General features: G+C 42.1%; 1 protein-coding gene across 4 annotated transcripts in view; it reads left to right on the forward strand.

The window, feature by feature from the left end:
* MYO1D (myosin ID) overlaps nucleotides 1-12885 on the forward strand; it is a 347920-nt gene that overhangs the window by 86807 nt on the left and 248228 nt on the right. The gene's annotated exons all lie outside the window — the stretch shown is intronic.

Consider the following 12885-nt stretch of genomic DNA (forward strand, 5'->3'; position numbering starts at 1 on the left):
GGCCACAACAGTGAGAGGCCCACGTACCGCAAAAAAAAAAAAAAAAAAACGAATTGACTCCATCACATAGAGACCATGATTTTGCCAGAAGCAGAAACAAGATGCCTTCACCCTTGGGAGAGATTCTCCCCTACGAATTGGGGAAGGTGAGCTGAGCCGTATTAAAGTTGGCAGTAAGCTAATGAGTGTTGCATAAGTTTGGTACACCAGTAAAGAAAGGGATCAAAGTTTTGTGTACTTTGAAAATAAAACTGCAATATAGGCTGTCCTTTTGAAATAGGCCAGCATCATTGGTTGAAAAAACGCACACCCAGGAAACAGAAATCTCATAGATTGTAAGTATAAATTGCTGCAACTTCTTTGGAAAATAATCTGGCAATAATTCATAAATTTAAATTGCGGATAATCCTCTGAATTACCAATTTCAATTCTAGAAATGTTTTCTACAAGTGTATATACACATATGCACAAAGAAATATATGCCATTATATATATAGTTGCATTGTTCATAGTAACAAATGATTGGTAATAATTAAATATTTTATTGTATATTCACCCATGAAATGAAGTACTATACAGGCATTAAAAATGAGGCTTTTCTGTATTTACTTACATGAAGCCATTGCCAAGATATATATTTTTTTAATTAGAGAGACAAAAGTCATCCATGGAAAAAACTACCTGAATGCATATGTGTGTGTATGCCTAAACTATTTCTAGAAGAATTCACAGGAAACCAGTGGCAGTGGTTACCTCTGATGAGGGAAGCTGTGGCAGAGATGAGAGAAATACTTTTCACTACCTATTCATTGATATCTTTTGAATCTTTTACTAAGAGTCTGTATTGCCTATTCAAAAGTAATAAATAAAATTTAAACCTACTATATAAGGAAGCATGGAAGTTGGATTTTTATTAGCAACTTTCAATTTTGATATAATTTCAAATTTACAGAAAAATTTCAAGAATACTGCAGGAAACTTCCTAAGAGTATACCTTGCACTTAGTTGTTATCTCTCTCTCTTTTTTTTTTTCTCTTTCGGCCACCCTGCGTGGCTTGTGGGTTCCTAGTTCCCCAACCAGGGATCGAACCCATGCCCTCAGCAGTGAAGGAAATGGAGTCCTAACCACTGGACCGCCAGGGAGTTCCTGTTGTATCTCTTCTAATCTGGATTGTTATTCAGCATTTGTCTGTTTTCTTTTTTTTTTTTTTTTTTTTGCGGTACGCGGGCCTCTCACCGTTGTGACCTCTCCCGTTGCGGAGCACAGGCTCCGGACGCACAGGCTCAGCGGCCGTGGCTCACGGGCCCAGCCGCTCCACGGCATGTGGGATCTTCCCGGACCGGGGCACGAACCCGTGTTCCCTGCATCAGCAGGCAGACTCTCAGCCACTGCGCCACCAGGGAAGCCCCTGTCTGTTTTCTTGACTGTGAAGTTTTCCACTTATTTTGTAGACTATCCTTCAATTGAGGGTTGTTTTGTGTTTCCTCCTGATTGGATTCGGGTTGTGTGTTTGGGACAGACACCACAGAAGTGATGGCCATGTCCTCACTGCCTTCTACCAGGAGGAACTGTCTTTCTCTGGGTTCTCAGCCCTGAGGCTACAGGAGACACAACTCTCCTTCAGGGCACACATAGAAGCTTTCAGGTCATTTCATGGCTCTTGAGCTGGGAATTCGAATCCCTGAGGGCATCCTTTTCATTCACCACTTTGTCCAGGGACATTAGGACCTCCCAGCCAACTTCCTATACTTGTTACTTTTCCAAGAATGTTTGAAAATATATACAGTCACCCAGCTCTTTGTTTCTTACAAAGGTTGATTAGGAGTATCCATTGGAGATTTTTTTTTTAGGCGAGTTTATTTTTATATATTTATGTACATTTTGGCCACGCCTCACGGCATGTGGGATCTTAGTTTCCTGACCAGGGGTCGAACCCGTGCCCCCTGCAGTGAAAGTCTGGAGTCCTAACCATTGGACCGCCAGGGAAGTCCCCGCGATGGAGATATTGATGTATCTCTATGGCCAGATCACACCATGGACTATCAGTGCTCTCTTTACTACTAGAAATAGAGTCATTAGTGGCTGTGAATCTAATCATATTAGAGAGCCAATTCCAGAACCCCCAGAACCAGTTCAGAAAACTCATCCTGAAACAGGAACCTTGCTGCACTGTTGGTGGGAATGTAAATTTGATACAGCCACTATGGAGAACAGTATGGAGGTTCCTTAAAAAACTAAAAAGAGAACTACCATACGACCCAGCCATCCCACTACTGGGCACATACCCTGAGAAAACCATAATTCAAAAAGAGACATGTACCACAATGTTCATTGCAGCACTGTTTACAATAGCCAGGACATGGAAGTAATGTAAATGTCCATCAGTAGATGAATGGATAAAGAAGATGTGGCACATATATACAATGGAATATTACTCAGCCATAAAAAGGAATGAAATTGAGTTATTTGTTGTGAGGTGAATGGACCTAGAGTCCGTCATACAGAGTGAACTAAGTCAGAAAAACAGATACTGTATGCTAATACATATATATGGAATCTAAAAAAGCAGTACTGATGAACCTAGTGGCAGGACAGGAATAAAGATGCAGACGTAGAGAATGGACTTGAGGATATGGGGAGGGGGAAGGGTAAGCTGGGACAAACGGAGAGAGTGGCATGGACATATATACACTACCAGATGTAAATTAGTTAGTTAGTGGGAAGCAGCCACGTAGGAGATCAGCTTGGTGCTTTATGACAACCTAGAGGGGTGAGATAGGGAGGGTGGGAGGGAGACTCAAGAGGGAGGGGATATGGGGACATATGTATACATATAGCTGACTGACTTTGTTATGCAGCAGAAAGTAACACAACATTGTAAAACAGTTATACTCCAAGAAAGATGTGGGGGGAAAAAAAAACTCATCCTTAAAATTCTGTTCCTCTGGAACCACTCTTTTTTTAAAATAATTAATTAATTAATTAATTAATTTCTGGGTAAGTTGGGTCCTTGTTGCTGCGCACAGACTTTCTCTAGTTGTGGTGAGCGGGGGCTGCTCTTTGTTGCGGTGTGTGGGCTTCACATTGTCATGGCTTCTCTTGTTGCGGAGCACGGGCTCTAGGCACGCGGGCTTCAGTACTTGTGGCACATGGGCTCAGTAGTTGCGGCTCACGGGCTCTAGAGCTCAGGCTCAGTAGTTGTCCCGCACGGGCCTAGTTGCTCCGCGGCACGTGGGATCTTCCCGGACCAGGGCTCGAACCCGTGTCCCCTGCATTGGCAGGCGGATTCTTAACCACTGCGCCACCAGGGAAGCCCTGGAACCACTCTTGGTACCAAAATCTGTGTTAGTTTTGGTTACCCAGAGAAGCAGAACCAACAGGATAAGAGAGAGAGAGAGAGAGTGTGTGTGTGTGTGTAAACAGCTTCTGGCTTACATAATTTTGGACACTGTGAAGTCCAAGACCTGCAGTCGGCAAGCAGGAGACCCAAGACAGCCGATGGTGTAAATTCTAATCTGAGTGTGAACTAAGGCAGGAGACCTATGTCCCGGCTCAAAGACAGCCGGGCAGAAAGGATGCCTTCTTACCCGTTTATTCTAATCAGGCCTTCGATGGTTGGATGAGGCTCGCACACTGGGGAGGGCACTCTGCTTTGCTCAGTCTACTGATTCTAATGTAATCTCAACTAAAATGACCCTCACAGACACACCCAGAATAATGTCTGACCAAATGTCTGGGCACCCCGTGGCCCGGTCAACTTGACCTATCAGATTAACCACCACAGGCACATGCGTTCGTTTGTTTCAATATTGGTGATACTAATTTTGATCAGTTGGTTTAAGTGGTTATAAGGTTTCTCCACTAAAAATTTTATCTTTCCCTTTTGTAATTAATAAGTGATTTGTGGGGAGATCCTTTGAATCTGTGTAAATATCATCTTCCTAGTCACACTTTCAACCCCTTGTTTAGCATACGTGGATCATTTTCTAACATCATTCCTTCTGTATTTCCTACGTGGCATTCCACTCTAAAGAAGGGCTTTTCCTTCTCTTATTTATTTCTTTTTTACATTGGTGTGGACTCAAGAGATTCTTATTTTATCCAAAGGATTATAATGTTCCTAACATTACTTATTTTAATGCTCATGTGGTCCTAGATGTGGCCAGGAGCCCATTCAAGCTGGCTGCTCTGGCCTTTTGACATGTCCCCATTGTTCCTTGAGTACTTCCCTACTTTCTGGCTCAACATGCTATTCCAGTTTCATCTTCTATTTTCCCTGTCCAAGCTCTGGAGTCAGCTTTTCCTCCAAGGAGCCCTGGGTCCTTTTAGTTAAGAAGGACGGTATTTATAAGCCAACATCTGGGTGCCATTGCTTCTAAGCTCTCTCAGCAGACGGAGCTAGGAAAAGTGTGTGTACATACATCATCCCCCCTTTTATCTCCCATAATCCATAAATTTATACTGAAATCTCCAATTCTAAGTCAACCCCATGTATTTTGTAACTTCTCTAACAGTGAGAAAAAAACCCTGTCTTGGTTGGAGTAGGTACCGTTCAATCATATTTTCCTGGAATAAAAATTGCTATTTATATCTAGATTATGTGAAGTTTCCCACATGAAGGGAAAGATTATTTTATGTTGGGTCATGGGGATATGGCCCATTTTTAACTAGATGACATCTTGCTATATTTAATACTCCCCCCCACCTCAGTTTTTGAAAGTCACAAGGAAATAAGAGAAGTGAAACAAAGTATATAAATAGGAAAAAATGGTAATGGATGGCAGGTGATTTAAAGTTTTGCACATCTCATAGCCTGGATTTTCTCTGTAAGTAGAATGTAAAACCATTTTCTGAGAGAGTAGAGGTGGGCTAAAGGAATTCATTCATTCATTCCTTTATTTTTTCATTCATCAAATATTTAACCACCCCCTATAAGTTCCAGGAGCATGTTGCATGCTGAAGATAAAACAATGATCAAGATAGATAGGATCCGTACTCCCCTGGAGACAGACAATAAACAAGAAACTGCTTGTGGTAAATACTATAAAGGAAACAAGTAAGTGTGAGATGATGGGGGTGGGGTGCAGTTTCGACGGGAAAGAATTTGTTTTATTCTCAGCCAGAGCACACAGTGACCAGGAGTAGTTGGCATGAGATGAGCCAGTATCTCAATATCAGATTGGCCTGACATTGAGGTTTTCCGCGGAAGAGATTTAAGGATAGGAGTGAGTAGTTAGATTTATATTTTCAGGTCATGCCTCGTGCTGTGTGGAGATTGAAAGGGGTCAGACCAATTAAGATGATACCTGTGATGGGGAAGATACCTGTGACTGCATATTCTTGCTAACATTGTGCACTATAAAACTCTTGATCTGGGCTTTCCTGGTGGCGCAGTGGTTGAGAGTCCGCCTGCCAGTGTGGGGGACACGGGTTCGAGCCCTGGTCCGGGAAGATCCCGCATGCCGCGGAGCAACTAGGCCTGTGAGCCACAACTACTGAGCCTGCGCATCTGGAGCCTGTGCTCCGCAACAAGAGAGGCCGCGATAGTGAGAGGCCCACGCACCGCGATGAAGAGTGGCCCCCACCTGCCGCAACTAGAGAAAGCCCTCGCACAGAAACGAAGACCCAACACAGCCAAAAATAAATAAATTAAAAAAAACAAAAAACAAAAAAAACTCTTGATCTATAGGTGAGAAATTGTATCATATTGTTGGTTGGATTTGCATTTCCTTAAATGTAAGTGAAATTGAGACATTTTCATGGAATTTGTTTTGGTATAACTAGTTGCATCAGGTTCCTAGAGTTGCTGCAACAAATTACAACAAACTGGGTGGCTTAAAGCAATGGGCATTTATTGTCTCAGAGTTCTGAAGGCTAGAAGTCCAAAATGAAGGTGTCAGCCGGCCATGCTTTCCTCTGAAACCTGTAGAGGAGAAATCCTTCCTTGCCTCCTGCTAGCTTCCAGTGGTGACCATCAGACTGTGGCATTCCTTGGCTGGTAGCTGCATCTGCCTCTGTCATCACAGGGCATCCTCCCTCGGTATCTGTCTGTCTTCACAGGCATTTTCCTCTTCTTGGAAGGATACCAGTCATGCTGGATTAGGGCCTGATTACCTCATCGTGTTCACATCTGAAAAACCCTATTTCCAAATAAGGTCAGCCTCCCAGGTACCAGGGATTAGGGCTTCAACATACCTTTCTGGGGGGACACAGTTCAAGCCACCACATTAATAATCTGCATTTTGTTTTTCCAGGTGGCTAGCTCCTTTTCTAACACTATTTATTATTGGCATTATTGCTGTTTTGAAATGTCACCACTGCCATATACTGAAGTCTTCAGGAATACCAATTATGTCACCTTGTTATCTCCCACTTCTAGAATTCCTTCTTTCTATTTGAATTTTGTTTTTCCATTTCATTTTGCTTACATTTCTCTACCCCTTGTTCTTGGCCCTGGCTATTTTCAGCAGTGCCCATTCCCCTTTTCTTTGTCTTTTAATGTGACCTTCATTTCTTTGGGGTTTTTTCCTTGAGCTCTTTCAGTTTATCTCCTTTTAAAAAAATGGTTTTAAATATGCTTTTGCTCTTTTTAAACAATGTTTTCTTTGATCTCTTGGTTTATAGGGCTATATTTTCTTTACATTCTTGGCTTTCATGCAGAAATATTTTTTCATAATTTTTCTCCTTTATGGCACACTTTTTTTTTTCGTGGGTATTCTTGATCTGCTTTTTGTCCGTCCAATTCTTTGCCTACTTTTTTCCTTTAACATCTTATCATGGGCGCCATTCTGTTTCACTTTTGATTACTGCCATCTTTGAATAGGTGTGTTTCATTCTGGGTTGATTAGTTGCTGAAAGATAGGGTGTAGAAGGATCAGTAGATCGCTGAGTTTGGGATCTGTTATTTCTAGACTCCTTCTCACCAACACTCTGCCCTGAAATATTTGGCAAGAAGTTTGCTTGACTAGCAAGCAGGTCCCATATGTACACCGTGAGACTCCTGGGAGGTGAGTTAGCATTACCTCTTTTCATTTATGAAGATCACCTGCCATAGAGCAGTTGTACCTACTTTTTCATTTTCTCCTCTCCATTCTGACAGTCTGCTTTTTTCTGCAAAAACGTATTGAATAATTTCTACTCATTTCTTCACGTAGCTCCACCTTGCAGCTATTCAGAAGTGTCAAACGGGACCCATTTTGTTCCGCAGCCACCTGCATCCTGAGACCCTGCCATTCTTGTCAAAAGACAGTTGCCTTGGCCACTTAGGGACTGAAGCCACTCCTGGAGGACTTGCCTGCGCTTTTCAGGGGCACACGCTCACTCTTAGCAGCCTTCTTCCATGAGGGCTCGTTTCCAACACTTCACACCCTTTCTTCACAGATGGTGTTTCCGAGTTGTAGCTAGTTTTCTGTTTCCTCATAGGTAAAGTTTTCTTTTCTGGTTTTATTTTGTCTTGTTGATTATCAGAGGGTAGAGTAGGACTAAGATATCATTACTCCAGCCTCCTTAAATGAGCATCCCTTAGGTGGTATATGAAGTTGATAGTGGACCCAACCCTAGAGAACTTGAGTGTTTAGAGATCTTTAGGGAAGAGCAGCCAGCAGAGGAGACCGAGGAGGAAAACCCAGAGAATGTGGCCGCACAGAAGCCAAGAAAGAATGTGGGGAGGAAATAGGAGTCAGTGTCAGATGTTGCTGGGACACCAGTAAGACGAGGACAGTCAGCCAGTGGATTTAGCAGTTTCATTGGGAACTTACGTTGGGAAGTTTGGTCAGGGTTTACTGAAGTGCTGGACAGGAACCCAGATTGGAGTTGGCTGAGGAGATAATGGAAGACAAAAAAAAAAAAAAAAAGAAAAAGACAAATGGCATGTGTAGGTGAACATTCCTGAGAAATGTGAACATTCAAAGCAATTTAAGGTTGCCTTCGCCTTGAAAAGGGAAAGAAAACAGGCCAAATCGTTGTGGTTAAGCGTCACCTATTTGAAATGTATGTTCTCATGAAATAAATAGTATTTATTCATGAACAAAAATATTATTAAGTACATAGTAGACTGTTCACAGAGAATTCTCCTCCCGGTGATAGAGTCCATATAGTTTAAGAAGTCGATCAAGGGTAACACTGAATTCTGTTAGTGGGTGAACTTAGAATCCTCGGGAGTACATTTTGGAATCTCATCATCCAAAATAAATTCCTTTTTCTCTTCCACCCGACTCAAAAGTTAAATACAGTTTTGTCTCTCGTGTTCAGCCAAGTGTTCAAATTCTGCCCACTCTCCCTTTAAAACAACTCAAATTTCTCTTTCTCTCATTTCTACCGTTGTTCCTTTCATTGAGGCCCAGCCTTATTGATCTCTTTAGCTAGAAAAGTCTTCACTTTTTTTCTTGTTTCTAGTCACATCAGATTTAGACTTCCTCAGTCTGGTTTTCAAAGCCTATCATGTCAGAAAATAACCTCAGTGTCCATTAGGGGATGAATGGATAAAGAAGATGTGGGGCTTCCCTGGTGGCACAGTGGTTGAGAGTCCGCCTGCCAATGCAGGGGACACGGGTTCGTGCCCCGGTCCGGGAAGATCCCACATGCCGCGAAGCGGCTGGGCCCGTGAGCCATGGCCGCTGAGCCTGTGTGTCCGGAGCCTGTGCTCCGAAACGGGAGAAGCCACAACAGTGAGAGGCCCGTGTACCGCAAAAGAAAAAAAAAAAAAAAGATGTGGTACATATATACAGTGGAATACTATTCAACCATTTAAAATAAGAAAGAAATCTTGCCATTTTTGAAATGAGGGCATTATGCTGAGTGAAATAAGTCAGAGAGAAAAACAAATACCATACTATCTCACTTATATATGGAATCTTAAAAAAAACCAAAACAAAACCCCAACCTCATAGATACAGAGAACAAACAGATCAGTGATCGCCAGAGGTGGGAGTTGGGGCCGGGGGGGATGGGAAATGGGTGAAGGGAGTCAAAAGGTACAAACTTCCAGTCATAAATAAGTCATGGGGATGTAATGTACAGCATGGTGACTAGAGTTAATAACACCGTGTTGCCTATTTGAAAGTTGCTAAGAGAGTAGACCTTAAAAATTCTCATCACAAGAAAATATCTGTAACTTTGTACAGTGACAGATGTTAACTAGACTTATTGTGGTGACCATTTCACAGTATATACAAATACTGAACCGTTACGCCGTACGCCTGAAACAAATATAATGTTGCATGTCGATTATACCTCAATTTTTAAAAAAAATCCTGTCATATCAAATCTGACTCCCTCCTACTTTTCCAACTGTTCCCTGACATTCCCTAGTACAAGTTTTCTGCTCTGGTTAGGCCAGCCTCCTTCCCGTATTTCTAATCTTGCCACATGGTTTCTGCCTTCATGCTTAAGTTCATGTTCGCAATTAGCACTTCATTATCTTTAGGATTGTTTTGTGTGTGTTGCCACACCCCCAGTGTCATACTTCTCTGTGGGGTTGTACACATAGTCTGTCCATGTCTGATCTGAGGGAGCTGCATACACCTTGACTTATAGGTAATCTTTTATAGAAGCACATGTGCAAATTAATGAGGCTATATTTTTAAAAAAATAAACGTTTCAGGGACTTCCCTGGTGGCGCAGTGGTTAAGACTCCGCACTCCCAACGCAGGGGGCCCTGGTTCGATCCCTGGTCAGGGGACTAGATCCCACACGCCTGCTGCAGCTAAGAGTTCACCTGCCACAGTTAAGGAGCCCACCTGCCGCAGCTAAGACCGGAAGCAACCAAATAAATAAATAAATAATTTAAAAATAATAATAATAGATGTTTCAGAATTGACGTACAAAAGACTGTTGTTCTCCAGAGGCATAACCTTGGTATTTTCTCCATTGCTACTCACTAATTCAAAAACTTTTTAGAACCTCTCTGTTTCATTCAGAAGCCAGTGAAAATATCCAACGCATTCAATTCATATTTTTAATAAACTCCTTAAAGAAATTGTTCTAAAAATCAATTGCTGTTAAGCTATTTTCACTATGTGGGGAGGTTTCAAAGGGAAAAAAAAAATCTGAACAGAGCGAAGACTATAGTAGCCCTAGTGTTGGGGATGGGTACCAAGAATGGCTTCCTCGAGGAGCTGAGTTTCAGGCTTTTGAAGAAGGAGTGGGAATCTGCCAAGCAGAGGGGGAAAGAAGAGGCAGGTGGAGAAGGGCATTCTAGGCAGAATGGACCCCATGGGCAAACCATGCAGGCATGGTGGCCTCGGGAACTGTAACTAGCTCATTAATGTGAGAGCAAGAGTGACATGGGCTGGAGGGGTGGGAGTGGGGTTGATGTGTGGAAGTGTGTGGGGAGTTAGGAGGGTCCAGTGGAGAGAAATGTGGAGGCCAGAACACAAAAGACGTGTGCGCCCCACTGAAGTTTGTATATTACCCTTCAGGGTTCCATATCACAAGGAGTTTGTTGTGATCTTCTGTGCCACCATGGTACCTGCTTTTAGTATCTTACGTAATCACACTAGGTCATTATTATTGACTTATAATACTTCCCTGCTCCTTATTCCTTTTTTAATCCCCAGGGTCACACCCAGTGCCTGGCACAAAGTAGATATTGAATAATAATTATAAAATGTATGAAACCTGAAATATTTCAACTATGCGGAATGAATGATAAAAGGTTTGCACACAGAGGTCCTAGAAATGCCTTCCTTGGTCTCTTGTAAGAAGTGGTATCACGCATTTGTCATTTAGGATAATGACTGCCATTCCTCCTAGAGGCAAAGCAAAGAGATGAGGATTACCTAAGTGCTTGCTTACTTCATACCCCGAGGCTCTCCAAAGCAGACGGGAATCTTGGGTTGGTGTTAAGGTGTATGCTGACACCATCTAGTGGTGATTTTGGGACCTAACCAAATTGAAAGTTTCGTCTTTAACAACCAAACTTTTGCTGAAACGTATTTAATATCGTATTTTGTTAAGCCTTTGCCACTGTCTTCAAGTTCATAGCTACTCAGTGGATGGTTTTATCTATTGTGTTTTACAAAGATGCTCGGAAGTTTTGATAAACAAAACATTCTATTTGAAATAAAATGGAATTTCAGAGAAAGTACATGATTGGACGGACCTGGACTCTTAGAACAACATTCTAATCTCATATGTTATTTGCTGTCTCTTAGTCACAGAGTTCCAGACTCATGAGGCAATTTTTTTTTCTAACATCTTTCTCCTTCTTTTTATTTTTCTGTTTGGACAATGTTTTTTTAAACTAAAGAATTTTGTCCTTTAAATTCTTATCTTTGAAGATAGCTGTCGAGCATGTCTTTCACATTTTCAGGTTAAGCCAGAAAGGCTTAGCTTCTTATTATTTTTGTGGGTCTTTGAACATGAGTTATGTAGACATTTTGCTTATGACTCGTGTTGATTGACAGCTGAGGCAGGGAATCGAATTAGGATCACTGCATTAATTCCTCGTGTGTAGGGATTGCTGTGATTTTCGTAGCAATGCTAATAAAATAAAAGCATTCATTAAAAGTCTCCTTCATGCAGAACATAATTGGATGCATAAGATTAATCGCTTTTTTTTTTTCAGTGCCAGAGGGAGGGAAGGGTATAATTATCTCCCTTTTACAGGTGAAGGAGGCTGAAACTCATGGAGGTTAAGCAGCTTTCATAGGCTCGCTGCTCTTAAGTTTGCAGTGTGAGCCTTTGGACTCAGGTGTCAGGGATTCCAGGGTTGGTGCATTTAGCTACCATGTAAACTTTCTGTCCAACAATGGGGAGGATGCAAAGGAAAACCACAGGAGAAAAATGCACAGAAAACCTTAAAGTGGTCAATAACTCTTATTTAAACATACACTAACTACTTGATAAAAATCTTGGTCTTGATTTATTGTTGACATTATCAGCATGTTTGTTTCCACTCCTAATTATAGCGGACAGCCTTCATTCCAGTGTAAAGAGAGTTAAAGGGTCTTGCCCTTTGGTCTCAATGCTTTAGTTATTTCTCTGCTGCAGCGACCCTACAACAGGAGTGCTCAGAGACCCAGCCGCTGTCCATGGCCCAGCATTCTCCCATCCTGGTGCTCCCTTCTCCCAGCTCTTGGAAGCGAGCTCTCCCTGCCTGTGCCTCTCGGCAGGTGGAGAATGTAGTGGCAGCCACTTGTGTAGAAACGTCCATTTGGGTGTTGGCCTCGCTCTGGTTCATATGTGTTTATATGTGTGAGTTAATGTGTCAGTGGTAAATATATATGGGTTTTCTAAATTTTATATTGAATTTTTTCTTTGCAAATATAGACACGTGATTTTGCACAATTGGAGTCATATCATGTATGCTGGGGTTTTTTTTTTTTTTTACTCTTTTTTTTTCTCAGTTCCTCTGGCTTTCTTCCAACTGCCCACATGGCCTTCCTCCTCATCACCCTACTGTATGTATTTAAAAATACGTAAGACAGGGCTTCCCTGGTGGTGCAGTGGTTGAGAGTCCACCTGCCGATGCAAGGGACACGGGTTCGTGCCCCGGTCCGGGAAGATCCCACATGCCGCGGAGCAGCTGGGCCCGTGAGCCATGGCCGCTGAGCCTGCGCGTCCGGAGCCTGTGCTCTGCAACGGGAGAGGCCACAACAGTGAGAGGCCCGCGTACCGCACCAAAAAAAAAAAAAAAAAAAAAAAGTAAGACATAATATGCAGCCTTCCATATTTTTCCATGCTCATGTAATCATTTACAAAATATATTTATGTACAATTTATATACATATCATATACATATACAGGGTGGATTTTTAGCTTCTTTTATGTGTGAGTGGTGGGATCATGTTATACTTTTTAAAATACACGTACCTTTCAACCAGCTATCTCATTCCTGGGAATCCGTTCCACAGAAATAAAGGCACTGATTTGTAAGATTATGT

Source organism: Mesoplodon bidens, assembly GCF_964165515.1.
Source record: "Mesoplodon bidens genome assembly, chromosome: 19".
NCBI classification, from domain to species: Eukaryota; Metazoa; Chordata; class Mammalia; order Artiodactyla; family Ziphiidae; genus Mesoplodon; species Mesoplodon bidens.